The sequence below is a fragment of the Prionailurus bengalensis genome, chromosome C2 (assembly GCF_016509475.1).
Source record: "Prionailurus bengalensis isolate Pbe53 chromosome C2, Fcat_Pben_1.1_paternal_pri, whole genome shotgun sequence".
NCBI classification, from domain to species: Eukaryota; Metazoa; Chordata; class Mammalia; order Carnivora; family Felidae; genus Prionailurus; species Prionailurus bengalensis.
The window spans coordinates 47,502,720-47,529,070 of record NC_057350.1 but is presented as its reverse complement, the minus strand read 5'-3'; positions in this window follow the sequence as shown (position 1 = coordinate 47,529,070).

Here is a 26,351-nt window from a genome sequence, read left to right as displayed (position 1 = left end):
GCATGCAATTTCCTTCCCCTTTTTAATGTCATCTCAGTATTGCCAAGAACCCTAGTGCTGAACAAACTAATTTTTGATATCAAAGAACCAAAGATACTGTCATCTTAACTTTTCAGAGTGAGTTCACTTTGTCACATGTTATAATAATAAGTATCTTTGGAAAATAGCAATCATAAACTAATGAACATGATTCAGAATGAATTAGCAAGCTGGAAACATTTTGGTCATTGTAGTTGGATTCTTTAAAAGAGAACTCAGTAATGCATGCTCTCTTTTCTGTAACTGTAACATTTACAGAAAAGCAGGCTTTATAGGCTAGAATATGCCTATGGTATATTTAAATTTAACATAAATTTTATGAGTATTTGGGGAGATATACAATCTTGATTAACTATATTACTAGGACTGTAATTCATACTCATTTTTTCATTAAAAATGGGTAAGACTAATAAGATTGGTAGTGCCTTCTAAGGAAAATATGTTATGACTGTCCTTGGATTCTGATGTCTCTGGGACATTATATCAAATTCTGTAGAAGGTAAATAAAAAAGCAAAGCTTGAAAAATGGTCATTAGATTTAGTGAGTACAGAGGGACAACTTGAGAGTGAAGTTTTAGTTGAGTATAGGATAGGAAGAAGCCAGGTAATGCTGTAGGATGATGAGGAAAAGATTCATCTAATTTCTTGTTATCTCTGTAAGTTCTTTGTTTACTTCACTCTTAATCTGTTTTTTGTGAAACTTTGGTTTCAACTGGCCACAACATAGATGGAAGATGATTAACTTTTAGCATTTGAAGTTGTAAGGGCTTGGATTCTGCTTTACATAATAGGTTTGAAGAGATACTTGGCTAGTTAGTTCATTCACTCCCCAACTCACTCTCCCCTTACCTAGCCTTAGGGAAAGAAGATAAAGACTCTAAAATGATGGGGAAACTTCTGAGGTGGGCTGACTTTTCTCTCTTGTGGACATTTGCCAGATCCTGGGAATTTTTCCCTTTGGGAGATTTAACTGACTTAGGGCATGACCTGCAGCTTGGACTTGATTTAGGCATTAAGACACTTCCAGGGGAGAATAAAAACCAGCAGTGTTGATGTGTTAGCATTGTCAGGAAGCTGAAGAAACAAATTGGAAACTTTAGGGGCTTCTTCAAATGTATGGCTAGTTCACTCTCTCCGTCACATTGGCTCACTTTGAGATCTGTAGCAGCCCTGGAGATGAGAGAGGAGGTCCAAAACGTTCAAAAGGGCAGAAGGAAATCTAAGACATACCAGAAGGCATGGGCCTGCCTTAAGCATTCCATTAGTCTTTCAATAAAGAAGTTTCCTAGATGATTAAGATGTCTAGAATGGGGAGCTGAAGAGCTGAAGAGTATGAATGACTAAGCTGGAAGTCCTAAATTATTTCAGAATTGAGGAGAAAGAGACCAATTTGATTCTCTCTCAATAAACTTGAGATGGTTATTCCTAAGACAGTGGACTGAAACAGATGTACACTGAGACTTACTCTGAAATTCAGCTCTGACCCGGGTTGATTACTGATTGGATAGTGATTAGCCTCTTACCTGAGCTACATAAGAGAGAATAAATGGAAGTTGGGGTGGGGGACCTTCCTGGTGAAAGATAAAATCATTGAGACCCTCTTCATTTCTTTTATACTCAATGTCTGACACACAATAAAATATTACTTTACATACAAAAAATAGATGAAAATACAATTGCTGATCAAGAGGAAAAATATGGAAACTAGTAGGAGACCAATAGATGATTCAGACGTCAGAGTTACCAATCTGTTCTTTGAAATAACTATGATTAATATATAAAATACATTACAGAATATGTAAAGAATAGATAAAAGTATGGAGAATTTCCTCAGGGAACTATATTCTTCTGTTAAAAAAAAAAAGAAACATGAACAGTCTAGAAAAATATAATATCTAGAAGAACTCAATGAGTGGATTTAAGAGTAGATTGGAGAGAGAAGTATATAGGAAAAGTGAATTGGAAGACAAGTCAATCAAAATACACAATATTGAGCATATGGAAAAAATAAGAAAAAATGGAAATATGTAGGATCATTCAAAGGTCTAACATATATATAATAGGAGTCACAGAAGGAAATTGAGAGAAAATGGGGGAAAATCACTATTTAAATTTTCCAAAGCTGGTGAAAAATACCAGCGGAGAGATTGAGGAGAATCTGGGAATCCCAAGTTGAAGACAAAGAAAAGCATACCCAAGTATATAATAAAATCTTCTGAAAACCAAATACAAAGAGAAAAAACTTAGTATCTGTATCTTTAAAAACAATTCACCAAGACTTACATCTAACCTTTCAACAGAAATGATGGATGCTAGAAGACAATGAAGTAACAGCTTTAAAGTAGAAAGAGAATAACTGCCAACTAATAATTTTATGCCAAAAAACCCTTAAAAAATTAAAATAAAGATAATATTAGCCAAAGAAAAAATGAGGGAATTTGTCACTAGCAGGCCCACATTTGTAAAAGTAAATTGACCTTCTTCAAGTAGGAAAATTATTCCTAATGGAACATGGAAATACAAGGGCATTTATGAACTCAAGAGGAGTAAATATGTGGGCTGCAAAATTTTTAAAAGAGGACTTCTGCTATATATAAAACAGTTAACTTTAACGTCATCTATGTATCTCACCTGAATTATAATGGAAATGCAGCATGTCAAGACTTGTATTGCTGCAGCTAATACAGTGCTTAAAGAGAAATTGCAACAATATAATTTTTTATATCTTTCCATTAAAATTCAGTTCGAAATGGTCCCTAACTTCTAGTGTAATTCCATTATGGTCAGAGAATATTTCTGTATATTGGGAAAGAAGAAAGACTGAAAATCACTTTATTTACAACTTAAGAAGCTACAGAAAAAAGAGCAAATCAAAGGTAAGGATAATGTAAGGAAAGAAGTCATAAAGAGCAGAAATTAAAAAAAATGAGTATAAAAGAAAAATCAACAAAGTTAAGGGTTGTGCTTTGATAAAATTCATAAAATTAATAAACTCACAAAAGTGATTAAGAAAAAAATTGCACCAGTTTTCAAAAATGAAAATGTACAGGTCAAATGAGATATTATGAACACTTTCTCAATGAATTTGATGATTTGGGGGCACCTGGGTGGCGCAGTCAGTTAAGCGTCCGACTTCAGCCAGGTCACGATCTTGTGGTCCGTGAGTTCGAGCCCTGCGTCGGGCTCTGGGCTGATGGCTCAGAGCCTGGAGCCTGTTTCCGATTCTGTGTCTCCCTCTCTCTCTGCCCCTCCCCCGTTCATGCTCTGTCTCTCTCTGTCCCAAAAATAAATAAAAACGTTGAAGAAAAAAATTTAAAAAAAAATAAATTTGATGATTTGGATGAGATGGATTAATAACTCAAAAACTGAATAACTTATTAAATTTGTAATAAGAAGAAAGAGAAAACATAAGCAATCAGAGATATATTTTTAAAAATGAATTCTTTTTTACAAAATTTTTAATGTTTATTTTTGAAAGAGACAGAGAGCGAGACAGAGAGACAGAGAAAGAGAGAGAGGGTGCGAGTGGGGAAGAAGCAGAGAGAGAGGGAGACATAGCAGCTGACGCAGGCTCCAGGCTCCAAGCTGTCAGCACAGAGACTGACGTGGGGCTCGAATTTATAAACTGTGAGATCATGGCCTGAGCTGAAGTCGGAGTATTAAGCAACTGAGCCACCCAGGCACCCCAAAAAATGAATTCTTAAAGTGCTCTCATAGTCAAATTCTTAGGCCAAAATAGTTTCACTGGTGAATTCTTCCAAACACAGAAGAAAGATGTAACAGCAATATTTTAAAAATTCTTCCAGAGAACAGAAAATAGGGAACAATTTCTATTTTTAGGAGGCATCATAACATGGACTATAAAATTGTGAAGACATAAAGGAAAATTATAAACCAAATTTTTTCATTGACATCGATGCAAAAAAATTAACAAAGTCAACCTAACAATACATAAATGAAATGCTATATCATAACCAAGAAGAATTTATTTCACATATACCAGGATGGCTTAACATTAGAAAATCACTCAATTTAATTTATCACATCAACTACAGAAAAACAGCAAGAATTTATAAGCAGATTTAGCAATGCCCCTGAATATGAATTTAATGAATATTTCTATACACCAAAAGCAAATGTGAAATGAAATTTAAAATATTATCACTTATAACAACATTTTAAAAATCATAGATCTAGCAACTGGTGTAATGAAACATGTTCAAATACTTCTATAGGTACACTATAAAACACTGAAAGAAATTAAGGAGGATTTAAACAAATGGAGGGATAGTCCATGTTTACAGATAGAAGACTCAATATTGGTAGAATATTCTGCCCAAATGAATCTACATGTTTAATGTAATCCTAATAAAAAATATGAGCATATTTTTTGTTAAATTTAGAAATACAAAGGGCCAAGAATGTTCAAAGTATTCTTGGAGAAGAACATAGCTAAAGGATTTACTTTGCCAGATATCAAAATTTATTATGAAAATATAGTAACTAAGACAATGTGGCTTTGGTAATAGGATAGAAAACTGACCATTAGGATAGACTCTAGAATTAGACTCAATTTGACTCAATTTGACAATTTGACTTAAGATAAAATTATAAAAAAGTTCAGGGGCATCTGGGTGGCTTAGTTGGTTAAGCTTTGACTCTTGATTTTGGCTCAGGTCATGATCTTACAGTTTGTGAAATTGAACCGTTTTGTGCTCTGCCTTGATGATGGGAAACCTGCTTGGGATTCTCTCTCTCCCTCTCGCTCTCTGCCCTTCCCCCTACATGTGCTCTCTTTCTCCTTCTCTCAGCATAAACTTTTTAAAAAAAGTATAAAAAAGTGCCGTGAAGAAAGAATAGTCTTTTCAATAAATAATGCTGAATCAATTAGATATCCATATGAAAAATATGTGCTTGACCCTTACTTCATACCCTATAGAAAATAATAAAATTCAGATGGATTGTATATCTAAATGTGAAAGGCAAACAATAAAGCTTTTAGAAGAAAAATAAGGTAATCAACTCTGTGATCTTGAAGAAGGCAAAGACTTTTAAGCAGGGCACAAGAAGAACCTATTTTTTTTGTACTATTATCTGTTAAAACATTATTGTCCCGTGGAATGAATATTTTATTTCCACGAATTAAGTACTTGTCATATTTGCACATTTACTTGTCTGCTATAATCTCTAGTAATTAGATCTTTTTCAAGAATGAACTTTACTATATCATTGTCACTTCTTTAAAAGTTAAAAAAAATTTTAAATTAAAAAATGTTAATGTTTATTTATTTTTGAGAGAGAGAGACAGAGAGACCGAGAGAGAGAGACAGAGACAGAGAGAATGAGGCGGGGAGGGGCAGAGAGAGAGAGAGAGAGAGACAGAATCCAAAGCAGGCTCCAGGCTCTGGGCTATCAGCACAGAGCCTCATGTAGGGCTCAAACTCACAAACTGCAAAATCATGACCTGAGCTGAAGTCAGATGCTTAATGACTGAGACACACAGGCACCCCTAATTTTTTTAATTTTTAATTGAAATATAGTTGACATACAATACTATATATTAGTTGCAGGTGTACAACACAATGGCTTAACAATTCTATCTACTACAAAATGCTCACCATGACAAGTGTAGCCACTATCCATCAACATACAAAGCTATTATAGTATTATTGACTATATTCCCCACACTGTTTTCATCCCATGACCTATTCACCTTATAACTGGAAATCTGTACCTCTCATTCCCCTTACCCATTTTGCCCAAGTCCCCACCCCAGTCCCTTCTTGCAACCACTAGTTCTCTGTATTTATGAGTCTGTTTCTGCTTTGTTTACTTGTTTTGTTTCTTTAGATTTCACATACAAGTAAGATCGTATGGTATATTCTTTCTCTGACTCTTTTCACTTAACATAATACCCTTCAGGTCCATTCATCCATTCATGTTGTTATGAATTTGCAGTTATGGCTGAGTAATATTCCAGTGTGTGTGTGTGTGTGTGTGTGTGTGTGTGCATGGCATCTGTTGATGTACATTTAGGTTGCTTCCATATCTTGGCTATTGTAAATAATGCTGCAATAAACATAGGCATGCATGTATCTGTTTGAATTAGTGTTTTTATTTTCTTGGATTAAATACCCAGAAGTGGAATTACTGCATCATATAATGACCTATTTTTAAAAAATTTTTTTATGTTTATTCATTTTTGAAAGACAGAGACAGAGCACACGCAGGGGTGGGGTGGAGATAGAGGGGGACACAGAATCAGAAGCAGGCTCCAAGCTCTGAGCTGTCATAACAGAGCCTGATGTGGGGCTCGAACTCACAGACTGTGAGATCATGACCTGAAGTCAGATGCTCAACCACTGAGCCACCCAGGCACCCCTGATCTATTTTCATTTTTTTGAAGAACCTCCATATTGTTTTCCACAGTGGCTGCACCAATTTACATTCTCACCAACACTACGTGAGAGTTCCCTTTTCTCCACATCCTTGCTGGTGTCTGTCATTTCTTATCTTTTTGATACTAGTTCATAATAGGAAAAATTCATAATAGGAAAAAAACTGAATACTCCTCAGGAGCCACCCTACTGCTGACAAGTGTTCACCTTAGGACTTCATTCAGAAATGTGTACTTGTTTTTAGAGTGTGTTTAATACTGTTTCTTTCTTTCAGAAAGAATCAGACCTGTTCTGGGTAACTCTAGGGAGAGTACTGTGCACCTCTCTGGTGAGGTGTTTGGCCTGTGAGAGTCCTTTATTTGTTCCTATAATTTGCCAATTCTGTGTTCATTATTCACATGTGGCTCACTATTGCTTGAACAGTTTGGCTTCATGTCAGCTGAGACTTGGGTACTGTGTCCCTTTAGTCACAGAGAGACTAAAAGTGATCAGTATCTCCCACCAATTCATTGGTGTCTACTCAATGGTTTTATTCAATGGGATAGAATTAAAGTATTTTTAATTTGAAACTTTTTTTTTTGGTTGGGGAGATAGGGCTGAAAAACATACCCCCAGATGTTTGAAGAAAGCAATGTGGTGTGAGAAGTCTTGCATTAAAAATCTGTCCCTGAGGCTGAAATTGCTATTTTGGTATGCTTTAATGTGGCATCTAACATGCAGTGAGGAAAAAAAAATGAGGGAGGATTGGTTTCCTTCTGTGACAATGAATTAGACACAAAGCCTTGATCATTAAACTTCAATCTGCAGTCAAACTAAGTTTTGTAGTATCTTTTTAAGGGTCAGGAAATTCTACTACCAAGTAAAATATTTTTCTTTTACCCACATTACCATACTACTGACAAGTCTTCATCTCAGAAATCATCATTCAGAAATGTGTAGTTATTTCCAGAGTGTGTCGAATACTGCTGGAACACGCATTTCAGAAAGAAATGGGAGGCCCAGTCTGGGTAACTCCTTGGAGGGTGCAGTGCACCTCTCTAGTGAGAGTTTGGCTTGTGAGAGGCGATGTTGCTGTCATTTGCCAATTCAGCCTTTGCTACTCCCACATGGCTCACCAGTGTCCGAGCAGAGTTTGGCCTTGCATCAGCCGGGGACCTGGATGGTGTGTCCCTATAATCACAGAGTGACCAAAAGTGATCAGTCTCTCCAGCCACTTTAATGATGTTTTGATACTAAAAGAAAAAAGAAGTCAGTTTTTAAGAACATTAATCATATTGACTCATTTTCTAAGGCATATTTTTTACAGTTCCTGGCCTAGAATGGATATGTCACTACTGGGCATCAGCAATCACAGACTTGGCTATTTTAGCAAAGTTGGGAGAAAGTAGTGCTGGTGGCCAAGTAAGTTGCCTGAGTTACTAAGAGTTGGAGTGAGTCCTGATCTAGTCAGGGTTAGGTTCCTCCTACTTACCACTGTTCCTGGCAGTGTCACTCATTGTGGCTGACAGGGGGCCTCTAGGACTCAGGAATTTGAGACTGTAATGGGAGAGGGGAGGTCCAGGTCCTCCCAGAAAGGAGATGTCTCAGAGTAATGTCATGTGGACGACATGTGCCTGGCCCCTGTGCCAGTCTGCACTCAGCTGAGGTACCACTTAATTCTTTCCCATGTCTACATGGAGCTGCCTGGCCTCCAGCAGGGAAGGAGCACTCAGGACACTGGAGCCATTCATCATGGTTTCCAAGCAGGTTCAGCTGTCTTCACTTGCCACTTATGTAACTCCCACAGAGCAGACAGATAGTTTCTCCAAAGAGAGTAAGGGGTGGGGGAGACGATGGAGGAGAAACAGTTGTTATTCCCAGGTAGACTATTATTGTCTGGGAATTAATTACAAGAGGTCAAACAATTTTAGAGATGGAAAGATCTTAGATATAAAATCATCTCAGTCTTTTAGTCTACATGTGTAGAAGGACTCAAATAACTGAAGCAACTTACCCAAGGTCAAAGTGATAGCACAGTCAGGATTAAGATTGTTTTTCCCCCAAAGGTTAAGATGTCTCTCTTTCTCTCACTCTCTACCTATCTAGAAGTACAGTATATACCTACCTTTGGGTTTCAGTTAAGAAAATTATATTATTCTCAAAATCCCCATAATACTGAAATTATATAATATTGAGTAAACTTTTTTCTATGCTTATTTGTTAGGTCCAAGGATTGTTTCCTCTTGGCTACAGCAAATCCATCATTTTTGAGTTTCTCCACCTTAAAAATTAAGGAATTTTTTTTCTTCCCTGTATTTGCCTGGCTGAATCCTCAATCGAAAACAAACAAGCTGTTAATCAGTGAAAAAAAAGGAGAGAGAAAAATCTTCAGAAATTATGTTTAGCCCCATCTGGCCTTAGAAAAACATGGGGATTGGTGATCAAGTACATTCAGCAGGATGGCTGCCTTTCAAGGGAAACAATATCTGGATATTTCTATGTCTAGACCACAGAGGAAAAATGCTTCCTTGGTAATTAACCCATTCAAAGCAGAACAGGCCCATGTGATCTGAGAAACAGGGAAGAGTTGGAGGGATGCGTTCACTGAAAATTCAGCCCACAGATGTGAAAGTTTGTTCCCTAGTCTGTATTTCAGCATTTTGGATCCAGAGTTTATATAAAGAATGAATAGGGAATGCTAAGAGGTTTTTTTTTTTCCTTAAGCCAGTCAATGGTGTTTTTCACTTTACTCTTCCCTTTTCACTCCCTATTTATATACCACTGCTAATGATCTTATGAGAAACCTCCATTGTCCTGGCATATAAAGCAGGGACCCTATAACCCAGGCCTTAAGGACACTTTCACTGAGAATTAAAATATAAGGTTACTTAGCTAAGTGGTTTGTCTGGGTTCTGGAGGGGAAATTTATGTGAACCTGGGTAGGATTATAAATCTTGACTCGATGTAATAAGCTCAATGTTTGAGTTCTGCTTTATCATTTGCAAAAGCTGGATGTGAGTTGATGTGCATCATTACCCAACTATATGATTTATTTTCTAAGAATACCTTGCAGGTATTGGCCAGAGAATAGCCCAAATTGCAATGAGATCTTTTGAACTTCTTGTGTGCATATTACGCATTAACAATCATAGAAAGTGAAAGAATTCCTTTTACATTTAAGTTTCCTCAGTACAATCTTACACATTTCTTCCATAAGCATTTATTAAATGCTCCTGCATGCTTACAGAGTTGTTTAAAATCATAGGGCTCTGAAAAGATAAACACGGAGTGCCTACTTTTAAAATGTAGTCTATGTGGAGAAACAAAATAAATACAAAAACAAATGTATGCTTTATAATTAATCACAATTAATATCCTATAAAAGATATAGCAGTGCTGAAAAATATGCAATAGAAGCAGTGGCCAGTATGTGTTGAAGATAGTTGAAAAAGGATTTTTACAAACTTCAGTTAAATGACAAAATAATGGTATACACAATATTCCAACAACTACAAAAGTAATAAAAAATGAATAAAATCATTGAAACTAATCTAGTTACACTTTTTTTACATTCTCTTCTAAGACTTTTCCATATTCAAGCATAATTTTAGGAATCTTCAGTAGAACATGAGTTCATCCATGATGAAACCTTTGCCTTTCTAGCCTCCTCCCCACCTTATGTCTTCTCTTTCGCCTACTTCCTGTGAAAGGTCACCCTTTCTCTATCATATAGCTCTTCACTCTGGGGCCTTTCACCTTTACCTGCAGTCCTCTTTTTCTGCGCCATCTCCCTATCTCCTCTTCTTTCACCTGTCAAACTCCTGTTCACACTTTTAAGCCTTGGCATTGTAACTTCCAAGAGTTCTTCCTGAAATTTCCATGACTCCTTTCCTTTCCTGTTTCTCTTTTTCTTAGTCTCACCTCCTCTCTCCTCCCACAGATTGTATTAGATGTTCTTCCTTGGTAAACTTATAAGAACCCTGACATTTTTTATCTGTGTATTGACTATATTATATATTAATGATCTATTTCTATGTCTGTCCCTCCAAATAAGATGTAAGCACTTTGATACCAGGAATCATCTTTTGATATAATATTTTTAATGCCTGTGTCCATGTCTGCCAAATAGAAAGGGTTCTATAAAATTTGTTGAATGAACCAACAACAAAACCCCACCTATAGTGCTGAATGAAAAGTACAAACTTGGCACTCAAGGAGTTTATAATCTAGTAGAGAAATACACAATACATACACAATTAGAAATTATGCTAATGCAATTAAGGGAACAGAAAGTTTTAAGATAGAGAATAACAGAGCAGATATGCCTTAGATGAGTGATTATAAATGTTAGGCTTTAGTTACAGTTGCTGAGTCTTTTTTTTTAATGAAATTTATTGTCATATTGGTTTCCATACAACACCCAGTGCTCATCCCAACAGGTGCCCTCCTCAATGTCCATCATGCACTTTCCCCTCCCCCCAGCCCCCATCAACCCTCAGTTTGTTCTCAGTATTTAAGAGTCTCATATGGTTTGCCTCTTTCCCTCTCTGTAACTTTTTTCCCCCTCCCCCTCTCCCCTGGTCTTCTGTTGAGTTTCTCAGCATCCATATATGAGTGAAAACATATGGTATCTGTCTTCCTCTGCCTGACTTATTTCACTTAGCATAACACTCTTCAGTTCCATCCATGTTGCTACAAAAGGCCATATTTCATTCTTTCTCATTGCCAAGTAGTATTCCATTGTATATATAAACCACATCTTCTTTATCCATTCATCAGTTGATGGACATTTAGGCTCTTTCCATAATTTTCCTATTGTTGACAGTGCTTCTATAAACATTGGTGTACAAGTGCCCACATGCATCAGCACTCCTGTATCCCTTGGGTAAATTCCTAGCAGTGCTATTGCTGGGTCCTAGGGTAGATCTATTTTTAATTTTTTGAGGAACCTCCACACTGTTTTCCAGAGTGGCTGCACCAGTTTTCATTCCCAACAGTGCAAGAGGGTTCCCGTTTCTCCACATCCTCGCCAGGATCTATAGTCTCCTGATATGTTCATTTTAGCCACTCTGACCAGCGTGAGGTGGTATCTGAGTGTGGTTTTTATTTGTATTTCCCTGATGAGAAGTGATGTTGAGCATCTTCTCATATGCCTGTTGGCCAACAGGATGTCTTCTTTAGAGAAGTGTCTAATCATGTCTTCTACCCATTTCTTCACTGGATTATTTGTTTCTCAGGTATGGAGTTTGGTGAGTTATTTATAGATTTTGGCTACTAGCCCTTTATCCGATATGTCATTTGGAAATATCTTTTCCCATTCCATCAGTTGCATTTTAGTTTTGTTAATTGTTTCTTTTGCGGTGCAGAAGCTTTTTGTCTTGATGAGGTCCCAGTAGTTCATTTTTGCTTTTAATTCCCTTCCCTTCAGAGATGTGTCAAGTAAGAAATTGTTGTGGCTGAGGTCAGAGAGGTTTTTTCTTGCTTTCTCCTCTAAGATTTTCATGGTTTCTTGTTTCACATTCAGGTCCTTTATCCATTTTGAGTTTATCTTTGTGAATGGTGTAACAAAGTGGTCTAGTTTCATTCTTCTGCATGTTGCTGTCCAGTTCTCCCAGCACCATATGTTAAAGAGTCTTTTTTTCCATTGGATATTCCTTCTTGCTTTGTGAAACATTAGTTGGCCATACATTTGTGGGTCCAATTCTGGAGTCTCTATTCTATTCCATTGGTCTATGTGTCTGTTTTTGTGCCAATGCTGTCTTGATGATGACAGCTTTGTAGTAGAGGCTAAAGTCTGGGATTGTGATGCCTCCCACTTTGGTCTTCTTCTTCAATATTACTTTGGCTATTTGGGGTTGGTTGTGGTTCCATACAAATTTTAGGATTGTTTGTTCTAGCTTCGAGAAGAATGCTGGTGCAATTTTGATTGGGATTGCATTGAATGTGTAGATAGCTTAGGGTAGTATTGACATTTTAACAACATTTATTCTTCCAATCCATGAGTACAGAATGTTTTTCCATTTCTTTGTATCTTCTTCAATTTCCTTCATAAGCTTTCTATAGTTTTTATCATACAGATCTTTTACATCTTTGGTTAGGTTTATTCCTAGGTATTTTATGATTCTTGGTGCAATTGTGAATGGGATCAGTTTCTTTATTTGTCTTTCTGTTGCTTCATTATTAGTGTTAAGAATGCAACTGATTTTGGTACTTTACGTTTGTATCCTGAGACTTTACTGAATTCATGTATCAGTTCTAGCAGACTTTTGGTGGAGTCTATCAGGTTTTCCATGTATAATATCATGTCATCTGCAAAAAGTGAAAGCTTGACTTCATCTTTGCCAATTTTGATGCCTTTGATTTCCTTTTGTTGTCTGATTGCTGATGCTAGCACTTCCAACACTATGTTAAACAACAGCAGTGAGAGTGGACATCCCTGTCGTGTTCCTGATCTCAGGGGGAAAGCTTTCAGTTTTTCCCCATTGAGGATGATATTAGCTGTGGGCTCTTCATATATGGCTTTTTTGATATTTAAGTATGTTCCTTCTATCTTAACTTTCTTGAGAGTTTTTATCAAGAAAGAATGCTGAATTTTGTCAAATGCTTTTTATGCATCAATTGACAGGATCATATGGTTCTTATCCTTTCTTTTATTAATGTGATGTATCACACTGATTCGCAAATATTGAACCAGCCCTGCTGCCCAGGAATGAATCCCACTGGATCATGGTGATTAATTCTTTTTATATGCTGTTGAATTCAATTTGCAAGTATCTTATTGAGAATTTTTGCATCCATATTCATCAGGGATATTGGCCTGTAGTTCTCTTTTTTTGCTCGATCTCTGTCTGGTTTGGGAATCAAAGTAATGCTGGCTTCATACAACGAGTCTGGGAGTTTTCCTTCCCTTTCTATTTTTTGGAACAGCTTGAGAAGGATAGGTATTACCTCTGCTTTAAACGTCTGGTAGAATTCCCCAGGGAAGCCATCTGGTCCTGGACTCTTATTTGTTGGGAGATTTTTGATAACTGATTCCATTTCTTCACTGGTTATGGGTCTGTTCAAGTTTTCTATTTCTTCCTGTTTGAGTTTTGGAAGTGTGTGGGTGCTTAGGAATTTGTCCATTTCTTCCAGGTTGTCCAGTTTGTTGGCATATAATTTTTCATAGTATTCCCTGATAATTGCTTGTATTTCTGAGGGATTGGTTGTAATAATTCCATTTTCATTCATGATTTTATCTATTTGGGTCATCTCCCTTTTCTTTTTGAGAAGCCTGGCTAGGGGTTTATCAATTTTGTTTATTTTTTCAAAAAAACAAAACAAAACAAAACAAAAACAACTCTTGGTTTCATTGATCTGCTCTACAGTTTTTTTTAGAATCTATATTGTTTATTTCTGTTCTGATCTTTATTATTTCTCTTCTTCTGCTGGGTTTGGGGTGTCTTTGCTGTTCTGCTTCTAGTTCCTTTAGGTGTGCTGTTAGATTTTGTATTTGGGATTTTTCTTGTTTCTTGAGATAGGCCTGGATTGCAATGTATTCCTCTCAAGACTGTCTTTGCTGCATCCCAAAGCATTTGGATTATTATATTTTCATTTTCATTTGTTTCCATATATTTTTAAATTTCTTCTCTAATTGCCTGGTTGACCCATTCGTTCTTTAGTAGGGTGTTCTTTAACCTCCATGCTTTTGGAGGTTTTCCAGACTTTTCCCTGTGGTTGATTTCAAGTTTCATAGCATTGTGGTCTGAAAGTGCACATGGTATGATATCAATTCTTTTATACTTATGAAGGGCTGTTTTTTGACCCAGTATGTGATCTATCTTGGAGATTGTTCCATATGCACTCGAGAAGAAAGTATATTGTGTTGCTTTGGGGTGAGAGTTCTAAATATATCTGTCAAGTCCATCTGATCCAATGTATCATTCAGGGCCCTGGTTTCTTTATTGATCTTGTGTCTAGATGATCTATCCATTGTTGTAAATGGGGTATTAAAGTCCCCTGCAATGACCACATTCTTATCAATAAGGTTGCTTATGTTTGTGATTAATTGTTTTATATATTTGGGGGCTCCCGTATTCAGCGTATAGACATTTATAATTGTTAGCTCTTCCTGGATAGACCCTGTAATTATTATATTATGCCCTTCTTCATTTCTTGTTACAGCCTTTAAAATAAAGTCTAGTTTGTCTGATATAAGTATGGCTACTCCAGCTTTTTTTGACTTCCAGTAGCATGATATATAGTTCTCCCTCCCCTCACTTTGAATCTGAAGGTGTCCTCAGGTCTAAAATAAGTCTCTTGTAGACAGCAAATAGATAGGTCTTGTTTGTTTTCTGTTTGTTTGTTTGTTTGTTTGTTTGTTTTTATCCATTCTGATACCCTGTGTCTTTTGGTTGGAGCATTTAGTCCATTTACATTCAGCGTTATTATTGAAAGATATGTGTTTAGAGTCATTATGATATCTGTAGGTATCACTACAAGCATGAGCTTGTAGTGGTGTCTCTGGTATATTGTGGTCCTTGCAACATTTCTCTCACAGAGTCCTCCTTAGGATGTCTTGTAGGACTGGTTTAGTGCCAATGAATTCCTTCAGTTTTTGTTTGTTTGGGAAAACTTTTATCTCTCCTCTATTCTGAATGGCAGACTTGCTGGGTAATGGATTCTTGGGTGCATAGTTTTTCTGTTCATCACATTGAAGATTTCCTGCCATTCCTTTCTGGCCTGCGAAGTTTCAGTAGATAGGTCTGCTACTACCCTTATGTGTCTACCTTTGTATGTTAAGGCTGGTTTACCCCTAGCTGCTTTCAGAATTCTCTCTTTACCCTTGTATTTTGTCAGTTTCACTATGATATGTTGTACAGAAAATCAATTCAAGTTATGTCTGAAGGGAGTTCTTTGTACCTCTTGGATTTCAATGCCTGTTTCCTTTCCCAGATCAGTGAAGTTCTCAGCTATGATTTGTTCAAGTACATCTTCAGCCCCTTTCTCTCTTTTCTTTTTCTGGAATTCCTATGATACAGATATTGTTCCATTTGATTGCATCACTTAGTTCTCTAATTCTCCCCTCATACTCCTAGATTTTTTTATCTCTCTTTTTCTCAACCTCCTCTTGTTCCATAATTTTATCTTCAAATTCACCTATTCTCTCCTCTGCCTCTTCAATCCATGCTATGGCCACCTCCATTTTGTTTTGCATCTCATTTATAGCATTTTTTATTTCCTCATGACTATTTCTTAGTCCCTTGATCTCTGTAGCAATAGATTCTCTGCTGTCCTCGATGCTTTTTTCAAGCCCAGCGATTAATTTTATGACTATTATTCTAAATTCTTGTTCTGTTATATTGCTTAAATCAGTTTTGATCAATTCGTTAGCTGTTGCTATTTCCTGAATTTCTTTTGAGGAGAATTCTTCCGTTTTGTCATTTTGGCTAGTTTTCTGCCCCTTATGTGTTTTAAAAGTGTGTTGTGAGCACTGCTATATTAAAGGAGGGTCATACAGTGTCCAGGACCTCGCCTTTCACGAGGTGTTTTTTCAGGGATTGTTACTTGCTCTCTGTTGTTGTGACTGGTTATTTAATTAGCCGAGTCATAGTAATATTTTGGACCCTCCACCAGATGTGCTTTGATTTGTTCCTTGGAATAGCCCTGTAAAGGAAAACAGGTAGACAAACAGGAGATAAAAACATGCAAACACACAAATAACATAAACAAAGACAAAAACACTAAAGACTAAAAACAAACAACTGAAAAACACCGACTACAAGTAAATAAGAGGGTGGAGACGATGCTGATGGAAGACATATACAAAGAGAGAAATGTCAGGAGTGGGGTGGGGGAGAAAAAAATAAACATTACTAGGCAGAGAGACTAAAAGCCTTAATCCAGAGAGAGCGAAAGGAAAATAAAGGAGGTGGGGAAAACAAAATGAAGATCAAGTTACCCAGACAGAGAAACTATATGACTTGATTATTTCAGAGAGAGAGAAAGGAGTGTAAACAAGGAGGTGTAGAACATGTATCAAGACAATGGATTAAATATGTCTCTTTAGACGGAGCAATAACCAGAGTAACTAGCCTAGGGGAGGGAAGAGATGAGGAGAAATGGGGGGGAGGGGAGAATATATCTATATATCCAGAATTGACCTAGAGTTCATCCAGGCAATGCTGCATCGCTTGTAGGTAGTAGCTGTCGGCAGGGTCTGTGCCGCTGTGGTGGATACACAGTTACAAGTACAAGAGGGTGTGGTTTGATGTTTTCTGGACCCACCTCCACTATGGGCCCTGGGAGTGACCCCTGAGGCCCTGCCTTGGTGGTAGTGGTGGGGGGGAGGGGGAGAATGGTGATCCCCCAGTCTCTTCTCCACAAAGCCTGACCTGGTGGACTCAGTTGAGTCGTCCTCACTGTGCCACGGGTGCAGACAGGGCAGTCCTTTTTGCTCCACCAACTCCCCTGACCCTGCACTTGGCTAGGATTCAAAGTCCCACTCTGTGCACTCTGGCACTGGGGAAGCACCTCTCAATGCCTCGCCATGTGGTCCTGGCTGGCTTTGTCTGTGCCACAGCACTTCAGGGAGGACCGCCTTCTCCTACTGTGGACTGAGCTGCCACCTTCGCTGTGAGCCCCTGGGGGTGGCAGCCACAGGCAGCCTGTTGTCTTTTCCCACAGCATTCCAGGGAAATGGTGGCCCTTTCCTCCTGCAGACTGTGCCCTTGGTCCAGCCACTGCACCGGGGGGTGGCGGATGCAGGCAGGTTCTGTACTATTGTGCAGCCCTCCAGTGAGGTAACTACTTTTTCCAACTGCAGACTGAGCCCCTGACCTACCACCACACCCAGGCCCCTGGCTCCTCCTCTCCTCCCCAGGTGCACGAACAGGGAGCCAGCTCCAGTCAGAAGAAAGCACTGCAGTTAGAGATTGGATCCTTCTCAGTCTCAGTCCGAGGTCTTTCTCCTGTCCAGATATGGTCCTGCACTTCCCTAGCTGCTGTTTCTCTTCCTTTTGTTTGTCCGCAGAAGGGGGTCCCTCCCCTTCGTGCCCACACGGCCTTTTTGTTATCTCCCTCAGTTCGCAGTTACCCACCTATCTTTTTTCCAGCTTTCCCATTTTCTTCCTGGTAGATTCAGTCTCTTTTCCTCCCAGGCTCTGGTGTTCAAAGTCCTTTGGCTTCTACACTTCTTTGTTTGAGAGACGCGGGAAGTATGGATTCCCCCTACTTCTCTGCCATGTTGGCTGCTCACTCCACAGTTGCCCTGTCTTATGATGATTGTACATTTAACTTTGTAATAAACTCCCAAACTGTTTTTCATTCTGAACTATTTTGCAATTCTAACAAGATATGAAATTTCCGGGTGCCTTAAATCCTTGTCAGCACTTGACATTGTCAAACTGAAAAAAAAATTAGCCACTGTAAAAAATGCGCATTGGTATCTCATTGTGGTTGGAATTACCTGTATGATGAATATAGTTTCATGTACTTATTTGCCATAAATTTACCTTTCTTGGTTCTATCTCTTTTGCCCATTTTTTATTGGATTATATTCTTAATATTCATTTTTGAGAGTTTATATAATTTTGATAGAAATCCTTCGTTAGATGTGACTTACAAATATTTTCTCCCAATCTATAACTAGTCATTTTAGACTCCTAACTGTGTCCTTTAAGGAGAAGTTTGTAATTTCGATGATATTTACCTTGCATATAAAATACTTTGTAGATGTTTTTTCTCTTTGGTGTTTTAAAGATGACACTCCATTCTGGCTTTCATTGTTTTTTTAATGAGAATTCTGCTGTAATTTTGTTGCAATTGTATATGTAATGTGTCTTTTTCTCTGACTTTCTTTAGGGTTTCCTCTGGTTTTCAGCCCAAATTATGCCATTTTTGTGTCATTTCTTTTTAAAAATTATGACATTTCTTTTTAAAAATTCTCTGTGGTGTTTTTTAAGCTGCTTAAATATGTAGTTTTGTGGCTATCAGTAATTTTGGAAAAATTTCAGAAAAATCTAAATATTTCTTTTCCTTTGCTGTTTTCTGTTTCTGACATTTTAGTTATACTTGTTTAGACTTTTTGGTTTGTACCACAGCTCTGGGATGTTCTGGGCTTTTCTTTCTTTTTTTTAAATTCTCTCTTTTTTATCTTTGTGCTTTAGTTTGGGTAATTGTTACTGATTTACCTTCATGATCAATGATTCTTTCCTAAGTTGTGTGAGCTAGACTGACGAAACTTTTGAAGGCATTCTTGTAATCATGATTCAGATTTGTTTTTAAGTTTATTTATTTATTTTGATGGAGAGAAAGAGAGAGGCAGAGAGGGAGAGAGAGAGGCAGAGAGAGTGAGAATCTCAAGCAGGCTCTGTACCACCAGTGTGGAGCATGACTTGGGGCTTGAACTCATGAACTGTGAGAGCATGATCTGAGCTGAAACCAACAGTTGAACCCTTAACCAACTGAGCCACCCAAGCACTCCCGTGATTCAGATTTTTAATTAGCTGTTATAATGAATATAGTAATGTTTTCTCTGGTAATATTTATTAAAAATGAGACTGTACTAATATTGTCTTTTCTTATACTGTCCTGTTTGAGATTTGTTATTAAGCTTTTCCTAGCCTCACAAAATAAAATGGCTAGTTTTCTCTCATTCAAAGAGGCAGTTGGTATTATATAGGCATTACTTGTTCCATGGAGTTTTTCTAAATCTTTCTTGTAAAGTTATCTTGTTCTGGGGAAAACTTTTTTGAAGTGAAATTCACATAACATGCAATTAACCATTTTAAAGTTCCATTCAGTGGCATATATGGTATAATTCAGTAGTATTTAGTATATTCACACATTTGTACAACTACCAGATCTTTTTAGTTCCAAAACTTTTTCATCACCTCATAAAAACATCTCATATCCATTAAGTAATCTCTCCATTCCCTTCTCCCCATATCCTCTGAGAACCTCTTTAGTGTACCTTCTGTCTTGATTGATTTGCCTATTCTGGATATGCCATATAAAGAGAATCATGTAATATGTGACTTTTGTGTCTGACTTCTCCCACTCAGCATAATGTTTTTGAGGTTGACTCAACCTGTAGCATGTATGAGTTCTTCATTTCTTTGTATGGCTGAATCATATTCCATTGTTTGTATATACCATATTTTGTTTAGCCATTTGTCTATCAATAGACATTTGGGTTGTTTCTGCCTTTTGTCTCTTATGAATAATGCTGCTACAAAATTTTGTATACAAGTTTCTATGTGGACATGTTTTTATTTCCCTTGAAGTGAAATATACCTAGAAGGGGGAATTATTGGGTCATATGGTAATTATATGTTTAAATTGTTGAGGGACAGCCAAACAGTTTTCCACAGCAGCTGCACCATTATACATTCCCACCAGCAATATATGAGAGTTCCAATTTTTCCACATCCTTGCCAATACTTGTTGTTTTCCATTTTCTTGATTAAAGCCATCCTAGTGGGTGTGAAGTGTTATCTCATTGTGGTTTTAATTTGCATTTCCTTAATGACAGATGATGCTGAATACCTTTTCATGTGCTTTTTGGCCATCTACATATCTTTAGAGAAATATCTGTTCAAGTCCTTTGCTCATTCAAAATTGTGTTGCTTGTCTTTTTGTTGTTAAGTTGTAAGAATACTTTATAGAATCTGGATATTAAACCATTATCAGATATATGGTTTACAAATTTTTCTCTCATTCTGTAAGTTATAGAAAAGATTTTTGATTAATTCTTAACAGCTAGTTTTCTTTCATGGTGTATTTTCAAGTTGTATGTTCTTAACTTTGTTTTTTTTTCTACAAGAATGAATTTTTTATCAATTTTATTAAATTTTAAAAATATAGCTCTATAAAGTTTATAGATGATAGTTTTAATATCTGCTCTATTTCAGTCACCCCTTGTTGTTCTTAATATTTTTTCTTTGTGTATTTTTTGGTCTTATAAATCTTCTCTTTTGGGTCTTTGTTTTCTACTTCATTATTCTCTATTCTAAAGTTTTTTCTCTCCTTCTACTTTCTTTAAGTACTTTGTTTTTCTTCCAATCTCTTAATTTTATTACTTAAATTATTATTTTCAAACACACTTATAGTAAGTATATTTCAAAGCTTAAAGTTTATATGAACTGCTTTAGCAACATCCTGAAATTTTCATATGTAATGCTTTCATTGTCCCAATCAAAGTATTTTGTCACTTTCAATGTGATTTCTCCTTAAACTGGTAAATTACTTGGGACTGCAGTTCTTAGTACACAAACACATAGGTGTAAAAATTATTGTGTTGTTCTTGTTTGTTTATTTTTTACTGTTAATCACTAATTTCTTTTAATTGGCTTTAGAGAATGTAGTCTAAATAACGTTGGTTCTTTGTTAGTTGTTAAAACATCTTTTGTGACTTAGTAGATAGTCAATTTTAGAAAACAATAAATGTTGAAAAGACTACGGCATTCTCTCTCTATTGATTAGATTCAGAGTTTGTAGGTGACCAGTTAGATGAAATATATTTTCTTATTCAAAATTCTGTAACTTGGGGCTTACTGGGTGGCTCAGTTGGTTAAGCATCCGACTCTGGATTTCAGCTCAGGTCATGATCTCATGGTTCATGAGTTAGAGCCCCACGTGGGTCTCTGTACTATGCGGAATTTGCTTGACATTCTCTCCCTCTTCCTCCCCCTTCTTCCTTTCCCTCTCTCTATCTTCTTCTCTCCCTACCCCTCCCTGTGCACATATACCCACTCTCTCTCTCAAAATAAATTTAAAAATTCTGTGATTTTACTACTTTTTTATGTGCTTGATATATCAATTTTTGGCAGAATTGTTTAAAACGTAACTCATAATGATTTTAAATTTACAAAATTCACCTTTAGTTTTGACACTGCTAAATAAAATTTTAGGCTATGTATTTAGGTTAATATTTATGATTATATATTCTTGTTAGATTATGTTTTTAATTATTATATAGTATTTCTTTTAATTTTCATAATGTTTGTGCCTTTAATTTCCTTTTATTTGACATTAAGTTATTATACTGGCTTTATCTTGGTCAATAAATATCTGGAGTATCTTTCTTCTTACGTTTATATTCTGTGTGGCTTTATTTATTATGTGTCACTGTTAGTAGCATATAACTGTATATATATATTCAGATACCAATCTGGTCATCCCTGTATTTTATTAGATGAGATTAGTCTACTTATATTTATTATTATTGATATTTTAGACTAATTTCTTCCATCTTATTTTGTTTTCAATTATGTTTAACATCTGTTATTTTTGTTTCTCTGTTTACCTTTTTCTGCTTCTTTGCTAAGTATTTTCCTGATATCAAATGGACTGATAACATTTAAGAAACTTTTTCTTTTTCCTGCTTTTTAAATTTTCAAGTAATGTATTTCTAATCTTTAATGGGTAACCTTACATTTTAAACTTTCATATTTAGCTAGGAAGTTTTCTAACAAATCTATAGTTAGTCAGCATTTATATCTTATTCTTTAATATGAAAAGCTTTATTTATCCTTTAGCAACCTACTATACACTAGATATTATTATTTTTCTTTAGGGTATAGGTTTTACCTTATTTTTAAAATTTATTTTATTTTTAAATTTACATCCAAGTTAGTTAGCATATAGTGCAACAATGATCTCTGGAATAGATTCCTTAATGCCTCTTACCCATTTAGACCATCCCCCCTCCCACAACTCCTCCAGTAACCCTATGTTTGTTCTCCATATTTAAGTCACTTATGTTTTGTCCCCCTCCCTGTTTTTATATTATTTTTGCTTCACTTCCCTTATGTTTAACTGTTTTGTGTCTTAAAGTCCTCATATGAGTAAAGTCATATGATATTTGTCTTTCTCTAATTTTGCTTAGCATAATATCCTCTAGTTCCATCCATGTAGTAGCAAATGGCAAGATTTCATTCTTTTTGACTGCTGAGTAATACTCCATTGTGTGTGTGTGTGTGTGTGTGTGTGTGTGTGTGTATACACCACATCTTCTTTATCCATTCATCAGTCGCTGGACATTGGGCTCTTTCCATACTTTGGGTATTGTTGATCGTGCTGCTATAAACATTGGGGTGCATGTGCTCCTTCGAAACAGCATACCTGTATCCTTTAGATAAATACCTAGTAGTGCAATTGCTGGGTCATAGGGAAGTTCTATTTTTAATTTTTTGATGAACCTCCATACTGTTTTCCAGAGTGGCTGCACCAGTTTGCATTCCCACCAGCAGTGCAAAAGGGATCCTCTTTCTCAGCATCCTTGCCAACATCTGTTGTTGCCTGAGTTGTTAATGTTAGCCATTCTGACAGGTGTGAAGTGGTATCTCAGTGTGGTTTTGATTTGTATTTCCATGGTGATGAGTGATGGGGACCATTTTTTCATGTGTTGGTTGGCCATCTGGATGTCTTCTTTGGAGAAGTGTCTATTCATGTCTTTTGCCCATTTCTTCACTGGATTCTTTGTTTTTTGGGTGTTGAGGTTGAGAAGTTCTTCATAGATTTTGGATACTAACCCTTTATGTGATATATCATTTACAGATATCTTCTCCCATTCTGTCAGTTGCCTTTTAGTTTTGCTGACTGTTTCCTTTGCTGTGCAGAAGCTTTTTATTTTGATGAGGTCAGAATAGTTCATTTTTGCTTTTGTTTCTCTTGCATCCAGAGACATCAAAGAGGTTTTTGCCTAGGATTTTTATGGCTTCCTGTCTTACATTTAGGTCTTTCATCCATTTTGAGTTTATCTTTGTGAATGGTGTAAGAAAGTGGTCCAGGTTCATTCTTCTGCATATCGTTGCCCAATTTTCCCTGCACCACTTGCTGAAGAGACTGTCTTTGTGCCATTGGATATTCTTGCCTGCTTTGTCAAAGATTAGTTGGCCATACACTTATCGGTCCATTTCTGGGGTCTCTATTCTGTTCCATTGATCTGAGTGTCTGTTTTTGTGCCAAACTTATTTTTAAACCAAAAATATATTAGTTTTATAGTTATTAATTTATTAAATATATCAGTACATGTCATCACGGTCTGTGTTCCCCAATGTTTAGTTTAACCTTTGCTTTCCTTATGTGTTTATGTAATGCTTAATATTTGTCTTATTGTTAATCATAGCCTAATGTAATACCAAAATTCAGTAATGGTTTTAAGGGGGATAGGAATAAAGACTCTTAATTTTTGTATCTGAAGTTGCCTTTATTTTGCCTTCACAATTAAAGACACAACTGAAGTCTATTGTCAATCTCCATACGTTCAAGCCTCTGAAATTATTCTTCATAAATTTTAGCAACTTTTAATATTTTTAAAGTCTCCTTATCTTCCTGTTGTACATTGTAAATAAATTCTTCAGTATAATATACAATTTCACTAATTCTCTCTTTGATTGTGTTCAGTATAGGATTCACTTGATTTATTGAGATTAGAACTTTTTTTTTCATTTTTAAAAAGGTATATAATTCATCCTTTTCCAGAGTCATGCATTTTGGTCAGTCTGTTTATAATAATTGTTTTATCCAGAATGAATTCACAATGATTTTTTTGCTTATTTTTTTCACTAATAATCTTCATGTGCTTTCCAACTTTGTTTTGCAAGCCCTTTTTAAAAAGTTTTTTTAATATTTATTTTCGACACAGAGAGAGAGACAGAGCATGAGTGGGGGAGGGGCAGAGAGAGGGGGAGACACAGAATCCAAAGCAGGCTCCAGGATCTGAGCTGTCAGCACAGAGCCTGACATGGGGCTTGAACTCACAGGCTGTGAGATCATGACCTGAGCCGAAGTCAGACACTCAACCGACTATGCCACTCAGGCGCCCCACAAACACTTTTTTAATAGAGTCTTATCTTTTCTAATAGTTTGCAATTTTTTCCACCTGGATTCCTGAACCCTCTTTCTGCACTAGGTCTTATAAGGGCATTTTGGCATTATTTTTTTGTGGTTAAGGTTGCAATATAATTTGCAGTTTTGTTGTTGTGACTATGACAATAGCAATCCATAGTTGCAATTCTGTTGAAGATACAGCCTTAGGTTGCTATTGAACAACATTATTTTCAGCCCGTTCTTATAAACAGAACAGCTCACCCCCAGTCCTTGGCATTAAGTAGTAAACCTGACTCAGGTCCCCTATAATTTTGTGTGGAACACATTTTATTCCTGTACCCCACCAGGCCAAATGTCTCATTCATAATGTCTGCTTCCAATTCCATTGTATCCAACATGCCTTTGACTCAAACCCTTCCCAGTGCTTTGCAGGTAGGTAGGTTCTGTTTCTGATCAGTAGAGATGTTTATTTTTATTTTGTGTGTATGTATACATATACATACATAATTTAAAAAATATGTATACACATAACATGTATATGTACATGTGTGTATATAGACACATATATACATGTGATAAATATTTTCCAAATATGTAATTTAAATAAATACATTTTGGAAATCTCTAATGTATTTGGAGTAAAATAATTTTATATATTATTAGTTTATATCTAAAGTTGAATTTAATATGTTGTATGTTATCATTAATTTGTTATGTAATGTTTAAACATATAGAAAAAATTTTTAAAAATTACCTTATAACTTGACTCCTATATGTTATATTTCTCTCCCAGTTTTTCAAAGTAAGTATTATAGATAAGACTAGTGTTTGCTTAAACTATGACTTCTGGTTGATTTTCCCTCCCTGACTCTAACAGCAGCCACTATTATATGTTTGGTGTGTGTCCATCCAGTTCACATATATATGCATTCATAATAAAATATAGTATCATTCTCTATTTTTAAATGTGCTTTTAAATTCTTTCTTAGATATCTTGCAAGTATGTTGCTTGCTAAAAATCATTGTGTGCTTATCAGAAAGCTGAATGAAAAACCGATACCCACTATATTGCTTTTTAGCTAAGAAGTGATATAATGGAATCCTTGGTAAGATATGTGTTCAGACTAGAAGAAAGAAATGAGGCACAGAGGATCCAGTAAGTTGGCTTCTCGCTAATTCAGGTGCGGACCGATGACATTATAGATGTGAGTGGTGATAATGAATATAAGGGTAGGTCAAATTCAAAAACACACAGGAAGAGTGGAAACCATGGAAAACAAAGATGTTAAGTACATTTCAAATTTTGTGTTTTAAGAATCTTACCCAGGAAGTTGGCAATAAGAGGAAATAAGTATTGACATTTTATATTTCTCAAGTTCCCAAGTAGTTACAGGAAAATATACTGCCAAAAGCTAGAATGCAAAGCTTAAGAATGGTCGTCATTGTACAATCAGATTGGAATATGTATACGCTCACAGTCTTGATGGATGATATGGAACAGGAGTGGGAATTGAAGTATGCAGGTGAAGTTGTGGTGCCAGTAAAAAAGAAAAAAGGAAGAATTTGTGGCCTCTGAAAGTGAGATAGAGCTAGAACATCTAAATCTCAGAAGTAAGAGAGAAACTAGGAAATCGTGGGTGCAAATGTGCTCTAATGGCATCCTGTGCTCACCTCCACTTATACTTAGTGTTTACTGGATCCTTTTGCTGTGCTTAACCCTTGCTGTACTCCAGCTAGGAGAAATGAGTGAGGCTATAATTGTCTTCCCCTTTCCAAAAAAAAAAATCCTCTCTTCCTTTGTATATTGTAGTGCCTGGAACATATTGTTCATTTGACAAATGTAGGTGAAATAAGAATGGAAAGAAGAAAGAAAGAAAGGAAGGGTTTAATAGAACCAAGTGCATTTATTTAATTTGTGTTTTTTCACTACCTTGTTCCAGAAAGAATTTACAGTAGCAAAGAGTCAACTATAAGTACGGCTAAAGAAGATAGAAAAAATGAAATAATACATTAAGAGACCACAATTTTCATAGACCAAGTAACAGGTAAAAGTTATGATTTTTAGGGACCTGAAGTTTATAAAATAAAAATATGTGTATTTTTTAAAACTCTTGGAAAGAA